Raw genomic sequence first — 12,296 nt, 5'->3', positions numbered from 1 at the left:
CTTTGATTATTCAGTTCACATGTACAGAACAAAATTATAAATGTGAGTGTCCAATTGACACATTTTTTTGCTATCTTTGTTTTTTAAGCTTTCTTTAATGCTTATGGGATAATGAGAATACTAGCAATTATTTCTTTATTGTTATTTAGAATATTTGATTTTTATGTTATCTAAACATATATATACTGTTTCATTCTTCCTTATTTTGTTTAATTGTTAGCATTTTTAACTTTGCTAATCATTAACCTTGCTTTACTTTTTGCATTGGTATTAATGTACATACTCTTTGAAGAGAAACATAAGAAAGGCATCATGGACATTGCTAAAAGAAATATATGAAGTTAACAGAAGAAAGAAATGTCAAACTGTAGAATGAAACAAATTACCAGCAAACATGAATGACAATTTACTTCTTTAACCATTGTGAATAAAAAGTTGCCACAATTTTTCCAAGAATTTTTGTATTTTTGATGTTCTTTAATTTCTTTTTTGATTTGAGTTTCCAACTTGTTTTATTGCCACTGATCAGTCATATGCATAGAAATGCCTGTCTGACATGGCAAGTTATAAGCCTTTTATCTATGACAAGTTTTCAGGTTATACATAACGGTTATACATCTAAGCAATATTACTATTTTCTGAATTTTGTCAAATATGATTATCATAGTATTGAATGTGTTCTTGTTTTATTTGTTTGTTACATATGTATTAATCAGTCTGTTTATGTTTTAGTTAATTTAATATGGTGATTCTGGAATGCAATTAAAATTGTACATTTGTGTTCATTTGTCCTCTCTCCCCTTTTTTCCCTTGACAAATATTGTTTTTTTTACTTGTCTCCTCAATTTATTTTTATACACATATTTTAAGGTGTTGTTTATGCTATTAATTTGTCACTGTCATCGCTATGGTGATCTGTAAACACAATAGTTCCCCACAAATTGTTTTTTTCTTTCTTTTTTTATTCTGCATTATTTATATAATAGTTCTTGAAAAACTGGTCATTATCGTGATATATGGACTGCCCACAGGACAGTGGTATTGACTAAGATAGTGATAATGACTGAGCCAAAGGCGAGGTCATTATCGCTGTCGCAGTCAATACCACTGTCCTACGGGCAGTCCATGTATCACGATAATGACCAGTTTTTCAAGAACTATTATGTTTATTTCATTGAGAAACCATGTTTTGGAAAATTCTCGTAAATTCAAAATGCCTAAAGCGAACTCGGGTAGTTGTACGATTTTTATGACAAAGAGTGAAGACCTGTCATTCATTTTAGTGCAATTTTTTAGTATATAAATACTTAATCAAGTTATCTTTAATTTTATATTTACGAAAACATATAATAAACAATTCGACAACTTAAATATAATATTAAAATCAGGAACATGTTTCATAAAAGGTAAATCTCTCTAAACAGAGAAGCCACGCCCCAGCGGTCATTATCAGACAGAAACCACGCCCCAACGGTCATTATCAGACGGAAACCACGCCCCACCGGTCATTATCATGTAAAAGTTCGTTAACGACCGTTTTTCTGGTCCGTTTTTTTCTGTTAATGACCGATGGAATTTATTACTGAAGAATAATGAATGCCATGTGACCCCTTTTTATCCAATAAGAGAATCTTATTCTCGACCGATATGAAATAATTAATTTTTATGAACATATTTTTAGGTGATGTTTATAGTATTGGATATGTCAGTTCAATTATCATCGGTTTGTTTTAATCTGTTTTTGACTATCATTTTAAAGCTTTTTGACAAGTCCTTTTGAAATATTTTATGTAAATTTCATAAATTATGTTTTTTGTTTGTTTCTCAATGAAGCTATACTTCACAGAAAATGTATACTATTCAATTAAAGTAGAATAACTCAATTCGAATTAAGCCAAATTAAATACTCATTGGCATAAATTGCATGTCTTTACAAATGTAAATCTAGTGCAGTTTAGAAACATGTTTCAGTAGTTCTTCATGACAGTGAAACTTACTTAGGCCCTTTCTAAAAATGATATCTTACAATTAAGGTGGTACCCAACACTTGCACTAAAATTAATTTTGCTCGTTTAATTTTCATAAAATTTTGTCAAAGTACTTACTTTGACCCTTTAACAAAAATATAAAAATTTCAAAAATTTTGAACCAACCGTTTTGTCAGAAAAATTACACTGGTTATATAGCAGTTTGACAAACACCAATTTTTTTCATTGAGAAGCTTTATATTCCCTTTACAACACAATGTAATCAAAACGTTTAGCTGACTTTACAGAGTTATCTCCCTGTAGTGTTAGGTACCACCTTAAAATTGGGGATCTCAGCATTATTATTGTCAACTTTATATCATTAGAGCTGCATTGGATAGCAATCAACCTTATGCAAGTGCATGTATACATATAAATAAAGGCAACAGTAGTATACCACTGTTAGAAAGTCATATACATGTTTAAGACTTTGATCGATTTTGGAACATTCAGATATGAGATATAAAGATGAGTTTTTGTCTTTTTGTAGGGTTCTTATATTCACTCAATTAATTTTCAACAGTAAGAGACTTCATTTTTTTGTTACAATAAAAAATCTTAAATAGAAATATATCTTTTAATAGAATTGTTAAATTTTTGAGAAATTAAGTTTTTATTTAAAGGCAGCACAATCAGCATTGTTATGTTTTATGTAGTATTTACATTGAAATAAATTTTCAGAAAGCTTTAATGGTTTTAATTCCGTACGACAGGATTTGAATGCAGTTTATACAAATCCTTAAAAAAAAATTGTTAGTGATTAATAATGGCAAGTGTAAATTTGGGATAAGTTTAATATTTGTACATGACATAAAAATGTCTTTGACACATGCACCATACAAAGTCCTTTAAAACAACTGAGGAGAGATTTTTATGCCCCCTACTGTAGCAGAGGGGCATGAAGTTTTTACGTTTGTCTGTCTGTACTTACGTACTTCCCAAAATTGGTTTTGAATCTCTAACTTTAGTTTTGCCTCAACCAAATGTTATGAAACTTATACACAATGTTTATTACCACAAAAGTAAGTTCAAATACAAATTTGGGTAGTGTCACTTTGACAGTATTTGAATTATGTCCCTTTATACATTACATGCAAGTGGTGGCATCATATGTGTTCTATAAATAAATTCCCCATTTATTTATTCCTGGTTTGAATCTCAAAGTCACATAGCAAACATAAGATTATAAAGGGACACACAAAATCATATGTCGAAGATAAACCAAAAACATGATACAGCAAAATTCGAAGAACAACAAAAAGACAAACATGATGAACAATAGTCAAAGTCTACATTTCAACTGGTGCAAAAAAGGCTTGTTAAGAAAAATTAAAGAAAAGTTGTGGGCATTTTTTTCTTTTCAGATGTTTATGAGCATCCTTTATATAGTGGATACATTATGTCACCATGTTATATAATTAGGTAACATTTGCTCAAACCTTAGATTTCTCATTAAGACTTTTTGTCTGTTCCTCTCTTTATTGGTGATTTTTGGAGTATAAAAATGCGACCTTGTCTGTTTGCCCATCGCTGCATTCGCCTGTGGCTCTGAAACATAAGTTTTTTATACCCCTGCCACAACTGAGGGGGTAATAAAGTATTACCCTTGTCCATATATCCCAAAATTTGTTTTCGTTTTTTAACTTTTTTTCCATCAACCAAAAGTTAAAAAACTTATACACAATGCTTATTACCTCAAAACACAGATCAAGTTCGAATTTGATAGGCATTACTTTTACTGTTCTTGAGTTATGCCCTTTATAAAATTACATACAGGCGGGGGCATCATTTGTGTCCAATTGACACATTCTTAATTTATGAAATGAGTTTCTATTCCTTTATTTAAACAAACCTATACCATTAGAAGATACGGACAAGAGGAAGCAATCTGTTGGTTTAGCATGGAAATTAAATGAAATCAGAATCGAAGGAAAACAAAAATGAAACAATTACTTATATTTGGATAACAACTAGTTTATTAAAATTTCAATATGGATGATATAAACACGAACACTTTCCACTAATGCATGTCAGTTTTCCTCTGTCGCAGTGCGTTGAGTAACAGTCACCACCACCCAGATTGTCATGACAACCCTCAACTGCAATACAGATTATATTAATGTTATAAATAACCTTACTCATAAAATCAGAAATTAGAAATCTACCATATATGTATTTGAATATATTATCACTATTAAAAAATAACCAGTGTTGACTTATAAATCAGAGATTCCATGCATTAATAACTATTTAACCTTAAACAGATTTATTAGTAGAGTGGATCGAAGTAATAAAAACTTATCAAAAGATCAAACACATCAACGAATGGATAATAACTGCCATATTCTTGACTTTGTACAGACATTTTCTTAATATGTAAAAAAAAAATGTGATTAAACCAAGTTTTGAATTACTTGGAACAGTTTGTAACAACCCTTGCCATATATGTATAAAACCTAATTTCGGCTTGCAATACTCTTGATCTTCGTGTTTATACTTGCCCATCAATTTTTTTATTCGACCACCACAAATGGATCTCATGTGTTTGGCGTAACAAATCATAAGTTATTGTATCGTCGATATTTATTTTGTTTTGCCCCATAAATTTAATTTTTGATACATATTCATTGCAGTATTGCAATTGTCATCATTGTTGACAAAGTAAGAAACACTACTGGTCTTTAGCTTCACAATTCTTCAAAAGAGAACCAGTTTAAATAAGAAAAACAAAGCATGAAATAGCATGTTCACCTAATGATTGTGAAAGTAAAATGTCAACCATGTTATTGAGAAGAAAAATTAAGAAACCGAAAAAAAATGACCTAAATTAACGTCTTAAGAATTGGTGTTTTTCTACCGTAACAATAATTCAGTATGCGTTCCCTATTGGAATTTCGAAGAAAATGACACATGAAATGTCATTTGTACTTCCGTTCTACATACCATGTCTAATTAAACATCCACAAACAGTATTATAACATGAAACAACTCCTCCGTATTTACATCGTGTAGAGTGGCAATCTGCACCTCCTATTTCATCATGACATCTTTCCAAACCACTGGCTGAGACTTATTTGGAAAAAAAGTAATTTGAATGAATTGTACAGACCATTGTTGTTGTGTAGAAATAGTTAAACCTTAATTCTCAATTCAAATGGCAAAATCTAAAGCTCAAACACATGAAACGAATGGACAACTACCGCCACACATGTGTATTACACATCCTCATTTTCATTTGGTAAACTGTTAATTATTGGAGAACCAGAATATTAAAAGTTTTCTTTAAACAAAAATTCTCATTATGCATATCCTAAATTCCCTTTAAGATTTAAGAAAATGAAACAGCGCTTTAATGCACAAATTACGAACAGACATCAACAGAACTATGTACTAATTACATAAAGACAACAACAAAAATATGCACAAATTAAATATACATACCAACAAGCAGTAACATAATAGCTATTATGCTTTTCATCTTATAAGTTCTCCAGTAGTCATATGAATAAGCCAACAACACTTATTACAAGAGAATATATACAGATCTCGAGATAAAATAAAATGCAATCGTGCAATGTCCTTGAAGAGATAACACAAGGACAAGGACTTAATTGATAAGAAATATTCATCGCGCATATTAAAGCTCGTCCTTCTTTTAAAGTTGTAGATGGATTTGGTTAATTTTAGGTCATCTTTGATGACGTTGTTCTTATACTATTTCGATTCTTACATCTGCGACTTTTACATATTCGTCTTTGGGCGTTCCTGATTAAGGGTAATCCAGAAAAGCGCTTCGTACACACGGAACTTATAAACTATAACTGTTTTCATTTATTTACCCCATCCATGGTTTGACATCTGCCTTTCATAAAACATTACCCAAGACCCAATATTTTCTAAGAGAATTTTGTCAAATATGAATCTATTAAATGTGTTCTTGCTTTATTTGTTTGTTACATATGTACTAATCAGCCTGTTTATGTTTCATTTAATTTAATATGGTGATTCTGGAATGCAATTAAAATTGTACATTTGTGTTCATTTGTCACCCCCGCCTTTTTTATCCCTTGACAAATATTATTTTATCTTTTTACCGCAATTCATTTTTTTAAAACATATTTTAAGATGTTGTTTGTGGTATTGATGTGTCATTGTCATCGCTATGGTGATCTGTAAAAACACACACAAATTGTTTTTTTCTTTTCTTTTTTAGCTCACCAGGGCCCATTTGAGCTTATGCCATCACTTGGCATTCATCATCGTCTGTCGTCGTAAACTATTTAAAAAGTCTTCTCCTCTGAAACTACTGGGCCAAATACCTTCAAACTAAAGCTTTTAGAGCAAATCTGACAAAGAGTAAATTTGTTCAATTGGTCAAGATCTATCGGGCCTGAAATTATCAGACGAATAGAACAATCCCTTGTTGGGTTGCTGCCATCAAATTGGTAGTTTTAACAAAATTTTGCAGTTTTTTGTTATTATCTTGATTATTATTATAGCTAAATATAAACTATTAGCAGCAATAAGGTTCAGCAAAGTAAGATCTACAAAAAAGTTAAATGACCAAAATTGTCAATTGACCCCTTAAGGAGTTATTGCCATTTAAAGACAATTTTAAACAATTTGTTCGTCAAGTTTGCTAACATTTAGTAATCTTCTCCTCTGAAATACAGGTTAGAGATTCAGGCTCTTGAGAGCCTCTTGTTTATTCTGCATAATTTTTATAACTATATTTTTAGGTGATGTTTATAGTATTGGATATGTCAAGACAATTATCATAGTTTTGGTAATCTGTTTTTCATTATCTTTTATTGAGTTTTTGGTCCAGTCTTTTTGAAATATTATCTCATAAATCCCATTAAATAATTAAATGTTTTGTGTGTTTCTCAATGTAGCTATGCGTTTATGCTTTACAAAGAACTAACACTTATCAATTATCAACAAATAATTAAAAGAAGTAACCTTTTTCAAATAAACCAAACAAAAGATAATATAATAGTAGTAAATTGTTTATTCAAGTAGAATTTTAGTGAAAGTAATTCACCCATATCCCACATCATGACACAAGTGAAATTATTAATACATGCCATCATCTTAGTCAAGACTTTCTAGAAGTGATTCCAACAATAAGGAACTTTAGTAATATAGGGGATTTCTGCATTTTTTTGATAAGATTATAAATATCTAACATAGGTAGAATTTAATCTGTTAATGAAATTGTTTTTATTGAATTTAATTGTTCATCTAAAGGCAGCACAATCAGCATTGTAATGTTTTATGTACTATTTACCATGTTTACATTGAAATAAATTTTAAGAAAACTAATTTATTGTTTTAATTCTGTACAAATACAACATAATTTTATTTTTCAGTTTCTCCATTTGTTGCTGATTATGGTAATGGAATAGATGGCATAAGATTTATATTTGTCCATGACAAAAATGCCTTACACCCAATTGATCATCTCAAAAGAGTTGAGGATTTCTATTTATTCCTGTTCTTCATCTAAAAATCTACCAGTTTGCTTTTAAATAAAGATCAACCAAGAGAAGGAAGATACCAAAGGGACAATAAAAATTCATAAGTCAAAGATAAACAGAAAACAAGATAACGGCATTTTTTTTTTTTTAAAAGACAACCTAGTCAACAAACCCCCTATAAAAAGGTATAGACCGAACAATAGAAAACTCACAAAAAGAATGAATACAGGTGTTTCAGTAAACAAGTTGTTTTAATGACATTTCAACTTGTATAAATTATGTTAAACATATATATTTATAGTGCATTGGGAAACAACTTATTACAACTTATATTAATCCCTTTCTACTTTGCTGGTTCGAGTGCTGCCTTGTTACGTACGATATTAGCCTGCTCTTTTTCGAAATATACAAGGGTGTCTTTTACGTGCAAGAGATATTGTAATGTTGATTATTTCATAACTTCCTGTCTGCTATATAGATGATGTCTTTTCACTTAACAATTCAACAGTTGCTGACCATGTTTATCGTACATATATCTATCCCATTGACTTTACAATACAAAAGCTATAATGAGTTTAAATATTATTATTATAAGCTTAAATACTCAAATGGATAAAACTGATGACTGCTTTCATGATTCAGTTAACGAATTCCTGACCATGCTAGTGCTGTGTAGCTAGTCGCGGTCGTTAAACACATTCATCATCAGTTAATAAATTCAATCATTTTGACTTTTTCTTAAATTTTCTAAGCCGATTCACATAAATTTGCTGTAAACGGTGTTTGATTATTTATTACAGCTTTTACGACAGGTTACATATGTGAAGAAGGATTATATGATTCTTTGGAGCACCTGTTATCGTCCATGGGGTGTTTTTGTTGCTATCTTTAGTTTTCTATGTTGTGTTTTGTTTACTCTTAAAATTGAGAATGGAAATGGGAAATGTGTCAAAGAGACAACAACCCGACCATAGCAAAAACAACAGCAGAAAGTCACCAACAGGTCTTCAATGTAGCGAGAAATTTCCGCACCCGGAGACGTCTTTCAGCTGGCCCCTAAACAAATATATACTAGTTCAGTGATAATGAACGCCATACTAAACTCAAAATTATACACAAGAAACTAAAATTAAAATAATACAAGACTTACAAAGGCCAGAGGCTCCTGACTTGGGACAGGCGCAAAAATGCTTTTTTTGTAGTTGAGTTTGCTTTAAATCGATCTGATAGATTAAATGTACACTTTTCAACTGATTTTCATAATGTGTTCATTCATAAGTCAGTTACACTATTGTCCCAGGTAAGAAGAATGACGTCTCCCTACTCGGTTTACCCCTATTACTTATTATAATGTGGACCGGTCATTGTCATTGAGTATTACGCAATTTGATTGGGTTAAGTTATTATTTGTTTACCTTCAAACTGTTTATGCTTTTCATACATGACTATTGATTAAATCAGAACGTGCATGAATGTGACAGTAACTAAAATTACCTTCAAACTGGACACTGGATGAGTCCATGTTATGTTTTATCAATGGAAGTATAGGTATGAAAGGTAAGAACCGCCAATTCTCCTATTTTCATAAAAATTTTCCAAATACACAGTAGATGGATATTTTTCAATAGTCAATTGCGGAGAAAAACAGAAAAAGTTTGCAAATAAGACGTTTTGAAGAAGTCATTTTTCGGAGAGAAATGCCGAAATACACTTTAAACACGGCTACGCCAGGTAAAATTATTATTTATCTTACAAAAAACAACATTTTTCAGTCTCATAGGAACATGCTAATTACAATTAATCCCAAACTAAGGAAGTCATTATATAAAGTAAAATTATGTCCGATCTACTTATTTTTGGAGGAAAAAAGTCAATACGATCGTATCAATGTCAATTTCGTCTACCTCACAAAATCTTGTTAGGCACTATAGATTCGATAACCCATATTACATAACTACGTAAGTGTACTGACAATTAAACACCGTTTTATTTTTGATTCATTTAAGTGCTCCCCTAAACCTCTTTCTAAACTATTAACATCACTTACTAAGTATATCACTAATCAAAAGCGGACAACAAAGATATTGTGAATCTACCTATTCAGCTATTCTAGGGGCGGCAGGAATCGGATGTGGATACTTCAAAATTCGAAAATTCTAAGATCTCTCAGAGTACATATAATCTAAATCCCTTTCTGCTTGAATTAATATTTAAACACTTTTTCTATCCTTTGCTCAAGCATACCAATTTATCTGCATAAAAACAAATTGAATGAATGGCCCCGCTTTGTTTCTTAAAACATATTATGGTCGACGTAGATACAAGTATTGTCTTATGAATGAATGAAACATATTACGGAAAACATCACACTGATTCAAACAAACAATTCATTGAAAAATACATTTATTTGATGTTTGATGTCCTGATTGATAACATATTGTTGTTGTTGTTGTTCATTAATTCGTTTGATGTGTTTTATCATTTGATTTTGTCATTTGATTAGGAACTTTCCGTTTTGAATTTTCCTCAGAGTTAAGTTTTTTTGTGTTTTTACTTTTTGTTACGTTAAAAGGATGTGTTTTTCAACAAACCATCGAAATGCTCATGCGAACCAACTGTGCATCTCTTGTCGACGTTTTCCTTTATTCACATGAGTCTGACTTCCCACATGAACTTCGAGGGAAGAATGAACACAAGCTATCAATATCCTTTACCTTTACGTCCAGCTAAGTAGATAATGTCCTCTCACTAAATAATTCAAAGTTGGTAGACTTTTTAACACATCCATTTCATAGAACTTGGAATACAGGATACACCATAGTTAAGTCTGTCTCATTATGACTAGCATCTGTTAACTAACAACAAGGGTCGAATGAGAAGAAAACATTACGACTTGATTGATGATTGCAGCTATTTAATTTTGAAGTTCTTATTTGTATGAAGCTACATTCCAGCCGCGCTCCTGCATTGGGAGATATATCACCCTGAAGATACGATATTCCAGAATTTGAATTTGCTATCAGGGTTCCCTTGATAGAGGATAGCTGTTAGCACGGAAACTATTGAAAAAACCTCCACATAGTGAAGTCGAAATCATGTCTTCGAAAGTTTAACGAACGAATCAAAAGTTGCTCGAGTTATATTTAATACTAGTAGCTGTTTCACACACGACGACGGATGTTTTCCAATTATCGTAACCACAATCCCGTCAATTTTTCCTCCGTCATATATGGAGCAGGATTTGCTTATTTGATTTTTAAAAGATACCAGATAGATATACAGAGCGCATGAAGCAATTGAAGCTTAAAAAATTAGATAAAAACTACAAACTTTGAAAACAACATTACACAAGGCTATTTTTTTCTCTGACTGTTGATGTCGTTATTTTTTGTAGTTAAGTTTGCTTTAAATCGATGTGATAGATTAAATGTACACTTTTCAACTGATTTTGGTAATGTGTTCATTCATAAGTCAGTTACACTATTGTCCCAGGTAAGAAGAATGACGTCTGCAAAAATCTTTAAACCCCAACGTAATTAAGTGTGTTTGGCTGCCCTGAGTTATGAGAGTGTACTTCAGTGGTTGTAAATAGTTGCTATATATCATATGTTTTGGGTATAAATCTGCACGTTCGTTTTTTGTTTCAACTGTTTTACAATTATCATTTTGTAGCATTTTATAGATTGATGTGCGGTATCGGTTTACTCATACGTTGATCTATACTTGACACTTCTACGTCATGTTTTCCCGAGTACATTTTTATCGTGTTAGCAATAATATCATATTTACTATTTATTTTATAAACTTGCTTCTCCAGAAATATGTACATAACTTGACATGAATAAATGAAAATGGGGATTGTAAGTCGATCAGCCAGAGAGCCACTAACAAAACAAAATGGCGAAAAGACAACTACACGTGTTAACCAATAAGTAAGCGCCTTTGTTATACATCAAGCTTTTAACCACTTTGAGTTGTAAATAAGTTAAACATACTCTATCATCTAGAAATTGACAATGAGGGTCGGTTGAAAACAAAACTTTACGACAAAAGAGATGATTTCAGCTTTCCAATTGTGAACTTTCCATTTCTAAGTAGCAACATTCCAGCAGCACCTGCATACGGGGTATATATCTCCCAATTGATACGATATTCCCGTGCTTGCATTTCCTATCATGATTTTCTTGATAGAGGGTTACTGCTCACAAGGAAGCCATTAAACCAAGAGTTCCAAATGGTGAAGTTGAAATCATCCCTTCGTAAATTTTACGGACGCCATCACGAGTTGGTTGACCGTTATGGAATAACCGTTTCACAAATGATATCGGATATGTTCCTTACGTCGTAACTACAATCCCCTTCGCTTTCATGAATGTGACCTACCGTATTAGACTATTTACCGGATTTGTAATCACATAAGCAACACGACGGGTGCCACATGTGGAGCAGGATCTGCTTACCCTTCCGGAGCACCTGAGATCACCCCTAGTTTTTGGTGGGGTTCGTGTTGTTTATTCTTTAGTTTTCTATGTTGTGTCATGTGTACTATTGTTTTTCTGTTTGTCTTTTTCATTTTTAGCCATGGCGTTGTCAGTTTGTTTTAGATTTATGAGTTTGACTGTCCCTTTGGTATCTTTCGTCTATCAAAGATCACCGAACAAAAACATTACACATATAAATTATCACTTATTATGTTGACATTCACACCAACGACAAAGATAGACAAATAAAAAGCTATTTACATGCATACATTAGTGCCTTATCATAGATATATTTTGAAGTATACACA

At 31.6% G+C, this 12,296-nt stretch overlaps 1 long non-coding RNA gene across 1 annotated transcript; it reads right to left on the bottom strand.

Annotated features, from left to right (window-relative positions):
* Positions 1-3,980: 3,980 nt before the first annotated feature.
* LOC143058591 (uncharacterized) lies at positions 3,981-5,609 on the bottom strand. The gene is made up of 3 exons (XR_012973139.1): positions 5,469-5,609; positions 4,971-5,096; positions 3,981-4,126 (listed from the first exon to the last, which is right to left on the bottom strand). It is a non-coding gene; the product is annotated as an uncharacterized LOC143058591 (long non-coding RNA).
* Between the last annotated feature and the right edge of the window lie 6,687 nt (positions 5,610-12,296).

Source organism: Mytilus galloprovincialis, chromosome 14, assembly GCF_965363235.1.
Source record: "Mytilus galloprovincialis chromosome 14, xbMytGall1.hap1.1, whole genome shotgun sequence".
Classification (NCBI taxonomy): Eukaryota; Metazoa; Mollusca; class Bivalvia; order Mytilida; family Mytilidae; genus Mytilus; species Mytilus galloprovincialis.
The sequence above is the reverse complement of the archived record's forward strand: the minus strand, read 5'-3'. Positions and strand labels throughout refer to the sequence as shown.